Genomic DNA, 15,746 nt, shown 5'->3' with positions numbered 1-15,746 from the left:
CAGCAACTTCTCTCACTCCAGATAAAATGATGCTCTACCTCTTTCTAAGTAATAGGATAGATAATGCCCACAGAATCTCAGTGTGATTGAATTCCAGGAAGTTGAATGTGAGATTTTTTGTTTGCAGTGTCAATAACTGTCCTAGCTTAGGTTCTGTGCTTCCACACCATTTTCACACTGCACCTTGTCTTTGGGCCTTTGTTTCTATGATTATCCCCTATCCTTTACCTCTGATTCTTTTGCATTAATCTTTTATTATACGCTTTCTCAAATAAATATTAGATGAGTAGGCGAAATCAGAGGATACACATTGCACATAAGTAGCATAAATGTTAGATATTTTCCTATCCTAAGAATATTTAAATATATAATATTCACAATCTTTTGCCAAATCTGTGAATAATTCATTATTTTTATAATCAATCTAATCTCAAACCATGATCTACCAGTAAAAGTTATCTATTTGATAATTTGGTAGGTAATAGACACAAATATGTTTAAAAAAAACCTTAATTACATATTTTCAATCTATTTCACACATAGGTTTGCAAAAATTATTTTGTGATTATTCCTACACCAGTAGGTATTTTCATAGGAATTTGTTTAGGAAACTAATTTGTTAACTATTCCTTAAACTTAGATGCTATACATAAGACTTTCAGTTTATAAAAATGTGAGAAGTATAATTCCTGAAGGTAAGATCTTATTATATAAGCCAATACCTTGTGCATAATAAGCATAACAATGTAATGTGTGTGTGTATGTGCATGTGCATTGAGGAGTGCTATTTATACTAGGTTAATTTCAATATTATGACCTTTTGAAGGGTTAAGGATTTGACAGAAAGGTCATCCCTTCTTTCTTGAAGAATTTGGATTGCACAATTTAAAAAATTGCATAATTTGTAGGAAGTGTATTTTTGTTTAATTGTTTTGATATCATTATTTGGGTATGTAGATTCTCAAATACATATTCTGGATCAGAATTCAGCTGGCTACTTGATAGGTAGCAAAGGGGATTGTTACAAATTTTTGTTTCTGTGCTGTATCGAGATAGTTTATGATTTATTCTGTCTGGGATGAAACCTTATTGGTAAATACTATCTAGATGACTGGTTACCTCTCCTTTGGATATTGTACTATGGTTATAACTAATAAATTATTTTGCCAAGTTTGGGCCTCTTGACCTGAGGCAGACTCTAGTTGGTACCATTGGCAAAGATGCTCTCATAGCAGCCTTTCACTTTTATCTGATTTGGCATTTTTCCCATCTAAAGATAATCATTATCTTTCATTGGAAGTTTATTATAATGCAGAAAATTTGGAAAGAATTTAAGACTAAGTATTATGATACGTGTTTATTTGTGAGTGTGCTAAGTCATTTCAGTTGTGTCAGATTCTTTGTGACTCTAGTCATAATTAAAATTTGGTGCTTTTAATAGTCTTACATTAAGCACAAGTTCCAAATCTGAACACCAATATCACAAATGCTCCTAAAAAGTTAAAGTTACAGTGATGCCTGCTGATACATGTGCAGAAAGTTTCTTGAAGAAGTAAGACTTATTGAAAAAAAAATGTATTCCACATTATTACATGCACGTGGGCTGTGCTATGCTGTGCTTAGTCCCTCAGTCGTGTTCAACTTTTTCTGACTCTTTGGACTACTGTAGCCCGCCAGGCTCCTCTGTCCTTGGCATTCTCCAGGCAACAATACTGGAGTGGGTTGCCATTTCCTCCTCCAGGGGATTTTCCTGACCCAGGAATCGAACCTGCATCTCCTGTGTCTCCTGCATTGCAAGCTGATTCTTTACCACTGAGCCACGGAGGAAGCCCCATAGCATGGAAATACTTATTAAAAATAAAATATAGAAAGTGTTTTCATGTGTTCACTTCTTTCTTTGAATGCTTGATATCACTAAATAGATTTAAATAGTTTTTGCAATCTGTTAGTATAAATAAAGAAAAGCTTTTCTTTTTATTTTATTTCTGTAGATTTAAAATGTGAATGAAGCAGGCTGTTAAAATTTAATTCTTCAATCATTTATTAATCTGAGTGTAATCTGTATTACTTTGCATATTAAGTGAGTGATATGGTGTTTCTTATAAGTGATAGCAATAAGATAAACTATTTTTGAAATAAAATATGCTTAGATGGATTTCAAAATTCTCCAAGCCACGTTTCAACAGTACATGAACCATGAACTTCCAGATGTTCAAGCTGGATTTAGAAATGGCAAAGGAACCTGAGATCAAATTGCCAACATCCACTGTATCATTGGAAAAGCAAAAGGGTTCCAGAAAAACATCTACTTCTGCTTTACTGACTATGCCAAAGACTTTGTGTGGATCACAACACTGTGGAAAATTCTTTGAGAGATGAGAATACAAGATCACCTTTCCTGCCTCCTGAGAAATCTGTATGCAGGTCAGGAAGCAACAGTTAAAACTAGACATGGAACAGCAGACTGGTTCCCAAACAGGAAAGGAGTACATCAAGGCTGTATATTGTCACCCTGTTTATTTAACTTATATGAAGATTACATCATGAGAAACGTTGGGCTGGATGAAGTACAAGCTGGAATCAAGATTGCCGGGAGAAATATCAATAACCTCAGATATGCAGATGACACCACCCCTATAGCAGAAAGCAAAGAAGTATTAAAGAGCCTATTAATGAAAGTGAAAGAGGAGAGTGAAAAAGGTGGCTTAGAACTCAACATGCAGAAAACTAAGGACATGGCATCTCGTCCCAACACTTCATGGCAAATAGATGGGGAAACAATGGAAACAGTGACAGATTTTATTTTGGGGGGCTCCAAAATCACTGCAGATGGTGACTGCAGCCATGAAATTAAAAGACACTTGCTCCTTTGAAGAAAAGTTATGACCAATCAGGACAGCTTATTAAAAAGGAGAGACATTACTTTGCCAACAAAGGTCTGTCTAATCAAAGCTGAGGTTTTTCCAGTAGTTATGTATGGATGTGAGAGTTGGACTGTGAAGAAAGCTGAGCACCAAAAAATTGATGCTTTCGAACTGTGGTGTTGGAGAAGACTCTTGAGAGTCCCTTGGACTGCAAGGAGATCCAACCATTTCATCCTAAAGGAAATCAATCCTGGGTGTTCATTGGAAGGACTGATGCTGAATTTGAAACTCCAATACTTTGGCCACCTGATGCAAAGAACTGACTCACTGGAAAAGACCCTGATGCTGGGAAAGATTGAAGGAGGAAGAAGGGGATGGCAGAGGATGAGATAGTTGGATGGCATCACTGACTCAATGGACATGAGCCTGAGTAAACTCTGGGAAGTGGTGGTGGACAGGGAAGCCTGGTGCGCTGCAGTCCATGGGGTCACAAAGAGCTGGACATGACTGAGCGACTGAACTTAACTGAACTGATATAGATATCTATGCTAATGTAGTAATATTTTAAATTCTGAAGTCTCTTATTTTAGAATGCTAATGTAAAGTATTATAAATTCTGTCTACATTAACAATAATGAGCAACCTAATAACAAAAAGTCTATTAGCTTCTCATCGCTTTCAGAATGATACCTTCCAATCCAGTCAAAGACACATTATGTATAAAGGAAAAATAAACAAGTTACTGACATAGATAAAGGAAACCTATATAATTTATAAAGTGCACAGATAGCATTTGGAATAAACATGGCTTAAGAAGTAATTCTAATGACAGAAAATGAAGAAAAACTAAAGGGACTCTTGATGCAGGTGAAAGAGGAGAGTGTAAGAGCTGGCTTAAGACTAAATATTAAATAAACACACAAAAAACTAAGATAATGGCATCTGGCCCTATTACATCATAGAAAATAGAAGGGGTAAAGGGGACATAGTGACAGATTTCCTCTTATTGGGTTCTAAAATCACTGTGGATGGTGACTGCACCCATGAAATCAGAAGACAATTGTTTATCAGCAGGAAAGCTATGACAAACTTAGTCAGTGTGTTGAAAAGAAGAGATATTTCTCTGACGACAAAGATCTGTATCATCAAGGCTATGTTTTCCCAGTGGTCATGTACAGCTGTGAGATACGGATAGCAGAGAAGGCAGAGCACCGAAGAGTAGATGTCTTCAAATGGTGGTGCAGAGAAGATGCCTGAAAGTCCCTTGAACTGCAAGGAGATCATACCATTCTATCTTTAGGGAAATGAACACTGAATACTCGTTGGAAGGACTGATGCTGAAGTTGAAGCTCTAATACTTTGGTGATCTGATGCAAACAGCCGACTCATTGGAAAAGTCCCTGTTTCTGGGAAAGATTGAAGGCAGAAGGAGAAGTGGGTGCCAGAGGATGAAGTGGCTGGATAGCATCACAGATGCAATGGACATGAACTTGGGCAAACTCTGGGAGATAGTGAGGTACAGAGAAGCCTGGTGTGCTGCTGTCATGGCATTGCAAGGGGTCAGACATGACTTGCCAACTGAACAACAATTAAAAAAGTGTCACTCAAACACATAATGTACAACCTTAAACAGATTTGCAGTGTGGCATTTTGTCTAAATCTGAAAAAGTAACTCATAAAGATATTTCTATGCAATTTAGATCCAAAGAATTCAAAAACAGTTGCCATTCCCAAATGGTAATCACATCTTGTGCATTCAAGCTCTCAAAAACAAGTAACAAGGTGACATTTTCTAAGTGACTGATTTAATGTGTTGTTGGTTTGAGATGGATGTTATATTTGAATGCTATATATGACTCCTCTTTTAAAGCAGAGAGTATATTATGTGCAATGCTACATTCATTATTCAATAATTCAGTTATTCATTTGTTTTCTAACCATTACATTTGATTTGCTAAATATATGTTTAGCATTGATATATAATGTGTTTGACAATGTGTTTAACAATGATATATACTTTATTGGCAATGAATATGATGATGCTGACCATACTAGAATTCTTCAGTTCCAAGTAGTACAGATACCCCTGGAGAATTTAAATCCAGATAAGTTACTGGAAGGTATAATGAACTATCAGAATTTACTGAAAGACTTGGGGTAAACACCTTGACGCTATTTAGTATGAAGTCAGGTGTGGAGATCCAAGGACTGAACACAAGATGGGTTTCATGACAGGTGCAGTCTACCCTTTTTTGCACTTCACCAGAATCACGGTCTTAGGAGGGAATCTCTGACTGAAGAGCTTAATCCACTGGTCATGGGAGGACATGTCTTTGATATGGTCTCAGCAGATCATATTCAATTGGAAGATATAATTCCTTAACATAATTTTAGAGTGTTGGGCTATGGATGGCTGTGGAAAGGACGATGGATGACTTCACAGTCAGAAAACAGTGAAATTTTGCATCTAGAAAACAACTCTACTTAATTAGTATGTCAGATTAACTATTTAACAGAGCTAAAAAATATAAATGCATTAAAACTTTCCAAATGGAAAATTTGATGTGATGTTACACTTATTGGAGAAAGAATACTGTGTATATAGCTTAGAATTAAAAATCTTCGACTCAAATCACTGCTTTAAATCTTATATCAGCTTGATTTGGGGCAAATAATTTAACCTTATCTCCATATTTCTTTACAGATAAATATTTTAGATATATGATATGTGTTTTATCTATCTCATTATTACATGAATATTAAATATAACAGTATGTAAGAAAAAAAAAAACTTTTGTTAACCACTATGAAAATCAAGATTGAGTTGATAGTACTTGAAAGTTAAAATGTCATTCTTTTATTATACATGAAGTATCTCTTTAGAGTATTCTGGATATTTGCTACCTAAGTATTCAGGTACAGAGGAATGGTGAACACAGGCACAAACATGGATATGGTCTGTGTTTTGTTGTTATTTTTCTGTTCACCTAGTAAATGTTTTGAACATGTGTAGAAATTATATTTATATCAGTCTGCTTTTCAAAATGCAAAAACTTTGAAGCTAAGAAATATATGTCTTATCAAAATATATGTATCAAATATGCCTTATCAAAATATATGTAACCATATAAGTAACCAAACTAAAAGTAACCATTAAATGAACTTTTTTTTTTTTGATGTTACAGTATAACAATAAGCAATGTACAATAAAATCAAACAGATCCTGAATGAGATAGATAAGATTTTCTGCTCTCAAAATGATTATAATGCATTTTAAAATGTTACTGTTCTCCATTCTTTAAGGATCAGTGATGTGTAAAGTTCTCCAAGTAAAGTAACTCTAAAGAATGATTATTCAGTAACTCTAAGATCTAGATTAGGTAAAAGTTCTCTGATTTTAGATAAGAGAAAGTAAATAGAAATGCAATATTTGGGAAAATGAATTAATAAAGTAAAAGAAAAAAATGATGGAATACAGGTAGTGGTCCCTTTTTAATAGTACTTACAGGAAAATAATTCAGTAGAAGTCCTGCTTCAACTTTTCCTTTCCTTATATTTGTCCTTAGGTCCTTTTGGGCATCTTTTGCTCATTGTTCTTAAAAGTATGCTTAGGGCATATATAACATTAAAGGAATTCTAGTAATTATTCTGTGGCATAATGCTTGTAAGCACATATTGTGCATTTTAGAGAAACTAAATGCATTTTAGAAAACAGGTAAAATATGAAAATAGATAATGAGCAAATTAAAATGATAATGAGTACCACGTGTTAGTCACTAAGTTGTGTCTCTTTGAAACTCCATGGACAGAGGAGCTGGGAATTCTCCAGGAAAAACTACTGGAGTGGGTTGCCATTCCCTTCTCCAGGGAATCTTCCCAACCCAGGGATTGAACCTGAGTCTCCTGCATTGCAGACAGATTCTTTACCAACTGAGCCACCATGGAAGCATGAGAGGTTGTTTAATAGATGCAGAAGAGATGTAGTTTGACAGAGACAATTTTTAATGAGAAAGGAGTGAAAGCATTGTGGAGAAAGTGACTTTTTGCTGGGGACTTGAAATGTTGCTAAGCCCTAGAAGCAATGAAGTAGGAAGAAGAGATAGATCAGGGAGATGAAACAACAGACACACATGTATGCAACCACACGCACACACAAAACGGGCCTCTGTGTGCTAAGTAGAGCAAATATTCAGGGATCTGCAGATAGATTTTCTTTGGAATTGAGTAATTGGTAGAAATCTGCTATTTATTCCCTTAACTATATCTATGATCAGTTGCAGTGAGATCCTGTGAGCTGTTCAAAGTCACTGTCTACATGAGGTAAGGCAGAGTTGGAGTGCCACTCACATATCCCAGTTCTAAACCATTAATCTTTCTACACTTTTCATCAAAGTGCTTGAAAATTAGTTGGAGAGCATTCCCACTAATTGTAGTAAAAATGGAAAGGTATATTTCATTGAGTCTTAATTCCATGAAAAGGTTGGTCATTTTTACCGATCTTTCACGTGGAGTCAAAGGAGATTTTCAATAGCTGACAGTTTTGAATTTGTGTGTGTGTTTGGAGCTGGCTTTGTTTTGTTTTCCTTTTCTGACTTTAAAAATGAAATTTTCATTTTCCTAAGTAGTATTTGATGTTTTAATTCCTAATGGGCATTTTATTATTTAAATTTGCATTCAAGTAGAAAAACACATCAACCAGTTTTAAATAATTTATTGAATCTCTCTCAGGATAGGATAGTTTATACCGTGGTGCCTGAAGACAAAATCTCAGAAGATTAACACCACAGACACTTAGTTCTTGCTGTAAATCAGTGGGAAGCTCTGGGGCAGATTTCTTCTACTTAGTGGCTTGATATCCCCAGCTGCCTCAATGTATTATACCTCCATTTGTTACCTGCAAAGAAGAAGACAAGGATCGGGCAACTCTTAAATGTTTCTATCCTGAAATGAGGCACACTTGCCCTCACTTTTCACTGATCTAAGAAAATCTCAAGTGACCTCAGCTTACTTCAAGGGGTCATATGCCTAAAAAGAAAGTATACAGGCAAGATGGTAATGATGTCTACCACCTATGAGATTTTTCTAATTTTTATTTATAAACCTATTTAAATTACTGTAATCCCTCTTCATCAAATTACACAGATGTGTGATAGCAGTGATCAGGTACCCAGGACATCATAAAAGTTAATTTCTATTTTCCTTCCCAGTTTGCAATTTTTACATGCAGAAGTTTTCCACTTCTATCAAGTTCTGTTTTTTGTGTTTTTTTTTTTTTTTTTTGCTAAGATTTCTTTACAGGAAATTTTACAATTATGCCATTACTAAATGATTTACCAATTTTAGTGAATTTAAAATTATAAAAAGACATGTAGATACATTGTTCATAAACTTTTTATGTGGTAGATTCATGTTTTGAAAAACCTGAAGTGAAGTGAAGTCACTCAGTCATGTCCAACTTTTGCAACCCCATGAATTGTAGCCTACAAGGCTCCTCTGTCCATGGGATTTTCCAGGCAAGAGTACTGGAGTGGGTTGCCATGAAATTTAGTATACATTATATCTCCTACAAGGGCACCCTTATATTAACATTCATTTATCATAGTCTGAAAAATTTCTCCGTAAGTACCAGGAGACCCAAACCAGGTTGCTTTAATATCTGTTAGGAATTTTATCAGTTTTTGACCTATGCAAAAAAGATAGTTTTCATAATCCTCAAAATTATTTACTAGTCAAAATACATATTTCCCTCCCCACCACCAAATCCTGGGTCATATACTGCACCAATATTTACATGGAAAGAATTTTTTCTTTGTTGAGATTAAAATAAAGCTAACACCACACTAGATAATACACATGTTCATTGTGCCAGAAATAAAAACTTCATAAGAACCACAGTTACATAAAAAGTATGCAAATTTTTAGAAGAGAATCACTTACAACCTAGGAAAACTTAAAATTGTGGAAACTGTGGATTAAATGACTTTGAAAGTGTTGCTTTCTCCTCCAGTGTATTAGCACTTCTTCCTTGCTTTCAATCCATACTAAGGTGTTTTTTTCCACTGTTAAATTATAAACATATCTTTTTCTATAACACACTTCAAAATGAAATTCATGTAAATAATAGCACTCATTTTTAACTTAGTTATTTTGCCAAAGTAATTTAAGTAATATATTTGTTCACTAATGTTTGAATATTATGGGCACGGGTTACTTAAAAATGTATAAATTAACATGCTTTTCTTTTCAAAAGTGAAATTAAAATGAAAATCATATTAATATCTTTACCAAAATGTTACTTCATGCTATAGAAATCTGTGAATTGTTTTCATACCATTTAAATGACCAGTGTCTTTGAGTTGGAAGGAAAGCAATATTAAAAGAAACAAACAGGGTATTCTGCATGACACTAAATATTCACTTAGACAAATAGCTCTTTCAACTATTTTCAGCAGAAATATAATAGGAGGGCCTTAGTAAGATACTAAAATTTTATACTAAATTCAACCTTTTACTATAGTCTTGCTTCCAAGGATTTAACAATTTAACAATTTAATTTAAATTCCAAGAATTTAACAATTCTTTCTACAACCTAGAAAGCTAACACTATATTTCCACTTCTATCGATTTCTCCTTAAAAAAAAAAAAAAAAAAAAAAACTATCAGATATTCAAAAGGTAGGGATTTTTATTCTTATAATTAACGTCCCATCCTGTTCAACCCGCCGTGTTTCTACAGACCAGATAGATGTCAGATGTTATCTGAACTGTTTCCACTTCATCCTGCATAAACTGGACTCTTTGCTTTTTCTTATATCTTAACCTTGGGCCTCTTTACTTTATTCAAGAAGATATACAGGTCGAATGCTTATATTCTGATTAAAGATGTTTCACAACTGTTTTATCTCCCTGAATACTTCGTCATTAAATCAACAGACATACTAGATGTGTGTGTGTGGGGTGGGGTGGAATGGGAGTGGGAATTAAATAGGAAGAGCAATTCTCAACTCCCCCAAAAATTTGAAAAATACTCTAAAAGATCAAAGTAAATCTGTCTATCACAAGAAATGCTACCTTTGAATATGTTTTAAAGGCTGATTTTCAGAAATCAAAACCAACAATGTTTCTTAGAACTTTGCTATTCTCGTGTGACTTTATATGAGCTTTAAGCTTCCTACTTCAAGATTTCTTTTAAATCCTCCTAAAATTTTCAGTGAGATTAAGTTTTACCAAGAATAGAGTCTGAGAGAGACAAATTTATTTTTTGGTGCAGGAGATACTTGAGAAAATTGAGAAAAATAATAGGATGTTAGAAATGTCAATAATAACTAACAAATTTAAAAAAATCTGCTTAAAATTTTATACCAATTTATACCTACTTGTTTGAAATAGCATTGTACTAACCTGAAATCTCTATTGTTTATACTTTCATGAATCTCCTTCACAAACATAATTTTGGCCCAAAATGATTTATCTTCTGAAGACTTTCCTAAACTGTAGCAAATTAGTATATTGGTTTAGAGTAATTTTACTGATGTATCATTTACAGAAAAGGATATATTATATACAGTAATTTACCTTCATGTGACATATCAGAGTATTATATTAAAAAAAAAACACCTCAAATACATAGAAAATTACAATATATTAGCATTTTTCTACTAGGTCATTAAATTCATAAAGGAAAATAACCTTAAATCACTAATGTCAAAGTGACCTTAGTAGCATTTTATGTTTTTTTGCATTTATTTTAGTGTATTAAAAGGCAGAAATTGCAATGCTATATTCTTTTTAGAACCAGTATATATAATCTGAAAACAAGATAGGATAAGAAAATTTGTTCCAAGCTCTGTGCCATATCAGAAAAGATTATATGTTTATTATATTAAATTCAATAGCAAGAGATTCAGTATAAATATAGCCAAGCTATATTCATCTTTGTCTTGTTCCTGCAGTTTCTTTATTATATGCCTGACATGGTTATTTTGGGAGTTTTGCTTTGAATAATCTTTTTTATTATTTGTAGTTCCCTGCATTTCTTTAACTTTTAGGTTTACTTGTTTCAGCCTACAAAAGTACAGGGAACTTTTTCAGTCATTGGTTTTCTATTTTTTCTTTTCTTTTTTTCTGTATTGTCTTTTTTTTTTTTTTTTTTTTTTGAGACTCTGATAGCACAAATGCTAATACTTTGTCACTGCCCTAAAGGTGTCTGATGGTCTATTAATGTTTTATTTTTCCCATTACTTTTTCTCTCTTTATTCAGTTATTCAATTTCTACAAATCTATGTTCAAAGTTTACTGACATTTTACTATGTCATCCTCATTCTGAATTGAGCCCACCCAGTGAAATTTATTTATTTCATTTTTCATTTGTGAAAATTCTATTTGATTCATCTTTAATAACTTTTATTTATGTGCTGAGATTTTTCCGTTAGTTTCAGTAGTGTTTGTTACTACTTGAACATTTTTAATAGCTGCTATAAATTCTGTTAGATAAACTCAGCATTTCAACATTGATATCTATTGATTGAATTTTCTCATACATGTTGAGATTTTTCTTATTCCACCTACATTAATTGTATATTGTAATCTGGCCTTTTAAAATACTATGTGTGAGATGCTGATCTTACTTAAATCCTGTGGAGAATATTGGTATTTTATTTGTTTTAGTAAGTAGTTGATTTGGTCATTTCTGTCAGTTCCAACCTGCCTTCTGGGGGTTATGTTTTCAATGTTTCTTCAGTTTTCTAAGGTTTTGTTGTACTATCCACATCTGGATGTGTTCTGCCAGTGGCCAAGCTGGGAGATGAGTGGTGCTCTGTTATTTCAATTCTTTCTGTCGGTATGCTGAATAGCACCAGATCACATCTTGTGCAGCCCAGGGGTGAGTCCAGAAACTTGTTAAAGGTCACTTTTCTGATCTTCTCTTCTGCCATCTCCCCTGTACATTCTAATTCCCTAGGCTCCCTTTTAATCCCTCTTGCCAAGAAGCTGGGGGCAGTTACTGTGCTTTGCAGCTGGCAATTGCACTCAAGGATCAAGCAGCAAAGAGACAAAATGGAAAAATAGCCACAGGTTTTGGCCAAACCCTCTTGGAATAATAGTTCTTGCAAAAGGAAAATCCACCCCCCGGCAAAAAAAAAAAAAAAAGAAAATAGGAAAATTCCCTTCCTTTAGAGTTATTGCCAGCTACCCTTACCATTAGCTACCTCTACCACCATGGAATTGTTTAGGAGCTAGGGTGCACATGAAGGAAGAAGCCAAAACCAGAAAACTGGGAACAAGGGTTACTCCAAGCATTAGGAATCTCCTTCTCCACTCTGAGTTGGACTAGAATATTTCCTCTGTCACTCTGTACCCACCTCAGTGCCCAGTTCTCACACATTATGCCCAGACTTTGGACACCAGAGGGAAAATAATGCCACCAGAGGGGGAAAAACTCACTGTTATTTTGGTGTAGAGGTGTGGACTTCTACCCATTCTGTGAACTGTCAGAAAGCTGCATACTTTCTTGTAGAGGTTTTGTAGCTGTTGCTGTTATTGTTCAGTCACTCAGTCATGTCCGACTCTTTGTGACCTCATGGACTGCAGAACGCCAGGCTTCCCTGCCCTTTACTATCTCCTGAAGCTTTCCCAAACTCATGTCCATTGAGTCAGGGATGTCATCTAACCATCCTCTGTAGCCCCCTGCTACACCTGTCCTCAACTTTCCCAGCATCAGGGTCTTCTCCAATGAACCATCTCTTCACATCAGGTGGCCCATATTGGAACTTCAGGTTCAGCATCAGTCCTTCCAATGAGTATTCAACATTGACTGGTTTAGTCACTTTGCTGTCCAAGGGACTCCCAAGAGTCTTCTCTAGCACCACACTTCGAAAGCATCACTTCTTCTGTGCTCAATCTTCTTTACAGTCCAACTCTCACGTACATACATACATGACTACAGGAAAAAACATAGCTTTGATTAGAGGGACCTTTGTCAGTAAAGTGATGTCTCTACTTTTTAATACACTAAGTTTGTTACAGCTTTTCTTCCAAGGAGCAAGCCTCTTTTAATTTCATGGCTGCAGTCACCATCCACAGTGATTTTGGAGCCCAAGAAAATGAAGTCTATCACTGTTTCTGTTTTTTTCCCTGTCTATTTGCCCTGGAGTGGTGGGATCAGATGCCATGATCCTAGTTGTTTAAATGTTGAGTTTTAAGTCAGCTTTTTCACTCTCCTCTTTCACCTTCATCAAGAGGCTCTTTAGTTCATCTTTGCTTTCTGCCATGAGGGCGGTGTCATCTGCATGCTTCTGTGCATGCTCACTTGCTTCAGTCATGTCCGAATTTTTGTGACCCCCATGGACTGTAACCTACCAGGCTCCTCTGTCCATGGGATTCTCCAAGCAAGAGTACTGGAATGGGTTGCCATGCCCTCCTCCAGGGTGTCTTCCTGACCTAGGGATCAAACCTGCAACTCTGGGGACTCCTGGATTGCAAGTGGATTCTTTAACCACTTAGCCACCTGTGAAGTCTATCATTTGCATGCCTGTGGTTATTGACATTTCTCCCAGCAATCTTGATTCCAGCTTGTGACTCATTCAGTCTGGCATCTTGCATAATGTACTCTACATGTAAGTTAAAAAAATGGGGTGACCATATACAGCCTTGGCATACTCCTTTCCAAATTTTGACCCAGTCCATTGTTCATGTCCAGTTTCAGCTGTTGTTTCTTGACCTGTATAAAGGTTTCTCAGGAGGTGGTCTGATATTTCCAGACTGTGTGATCCACACAGTCAAAGGTTTTAGCATAGTCAGTGAAGCAGACATAGATATTTTTCTGGAATGCCCATTTTTTTTCTATGATCCAAGGGCTGTTGACAATTTGATTTCTGGTTTTTCTGCCTTTTCTAAATCCAGCTTGTACATCTGAAAATTCTCAGTTCATGTACTGTTGAAGCCTAGCTTGAAGGATTTTGAGCTTGACCTTACTAGCATGTGAAATGAGTGTAATTGTGTATAGTTTGAACATTATTTGGCACTGCAATCTTTGAGACTGAAATGAAAACTGACCTTTTCCAGGCTTGTGGACACTGTGTTTTATGCATTTGCTATGTTTTTCCAAATTTGTAGCTCTATTCAGTTGGAAAGACAAGATGAAATATGCTTTTTTCCTGTTCCCAGGGACCACAGATGGTTTCTTTTCATTTTCTTGAGGACAGTGTCTCTATCTTAATTTTTATATTCCTTAAAAGTAACTAAAATTCATTTCTGTTGTTTTGAAATCTTGGGAATTTACAAGATTTTCCAAAAGATATTGAAAATAATTTTGACCCTTTAGAATAGAATTCCTATTATTTGTGATAATCTTCTCATTTAAAACAATTTTCATGGTTTGTTTTTCATAATATGATTGCACATCAACAATTTTTTCTTTCTAGTGCAAAATTTTCTTGAAATACATTTTCAATTAATTTCTTTAGATATCTATTTTTTTTCAGTTGAATAATGCATTTTTTGTCTTTTTAAATTATAAAGTACTTCAAAAACTTCCACTTAATCCACTTAATCCACTTAATCCATATATCTGGATTTTCAATGCTATAACAGTATATATTTGTCTATTTAAAGATGTATTTTTCTGTATACACATATGTTAAGGCAAATTTTCTTTCCACGTTTTCTATTATTGTTCTTATTCTTGTCTATTCAGGACATTTTTCATATACCTTTATAATAAAAATATATTAACCATTTTACAAAAAATTTGACATTATAACTTTCATTGTATGAAATTTTATGGCATGAGGCCTGAGGCCATTATGTATTGAGTCTTTCTCTACAGAAGCATAATCTAACAAGGTCTGGTAAACTCTAATTCTTATGGATATTGATTTTTTTCCTGGTCTTTAATATGCAAAGTGATTCACATATTGAGCTAAGATATCTATCAATAATTTTGATAAAGTGCATGAGTTTAAATTCAAACTTACTCCCCTATATTGTTGACATTTATTATGAGTGTTTTTATGATGTAACTTTATCTGCTTAAGAGTATTTTTTTTTTTTTTTTTGGTTATGTTTTACAATGTGTATTTCTGCCATACAACAACATGAATTAGCCTCACATGTTCCCTGTCTCTTGAACATCTCTCACACACCCTATTTCATCCCATCTGTCTAGGTTTTCACAGAGCACCAGGTTGAGCTTCTTGTGTTACAAAGAAACTTCCCACCAACTATGTATTTTATACATAGTAATGTATATGTTTCAAGGCTCTTCTCTTAATTTGCCCCACTCTTTTCCTCCCCCTATTGTGTCCACAAGACTGTTCTTTATATCTGCATTTCTATTCCTGTCATGTGAGTAAGATAAAGTGTAATATTTTTTCTCAATTCCATACATATGCATTAATATACAATATTTGTTTTTTCTCTTTCTGAATTACTGCACTGTGTTCAACAGACTCTTGATTCATCCCCCTCAATATAACTGATTCAAATTCATTCATTTTAATGGCTGAATAAAATTCTACTGTATAGAGGTATCACAAATTCATTATACATTCATCTATTGATGGAAATCAAAATGGTTTTCATGACTTGGTTATTGTAAATAGTGTTGCAATAAGCATCGAGGTACTTGTGTGTTTTTCAATATGATATTCTCACGATATATGGGTAGTAGAGGGGTTGATAGGTCATATGATAATTTTAATTCTAGCGTTTTTAAGGAATTTTGATACCGTTCTTCATAGTGGCTGTATCAACTTGCATTCCCATAGGCAGTACAGGAGGGTTCCCTCTTCTCCACAGTCTCTTTAGCATTTATTGTTTGCATTTTTTTTTTAAAGATGGTCATTTTGACTGATATGTGGTATGAGGTGATACCTCATTGTAGTTT

Source organism: Cervus canadensis, chromosome 20 (assembly GCF_019320065.1).
Source record: "Cervus canadensis isolate Bull #8, Minnesota chromosome 20, ASM1932006v1, whole genome shotgun sequence".
NCBI classification, from domain to species: domain Eukaryota; kingdom Metazoa; phylum Chordata; class Mammalia; order Artiodactyla; family Cervidae; genus Cervus; species Cervus canadensis.
This window is presented reverse-complemented; position numbering follows the sequence as displayed.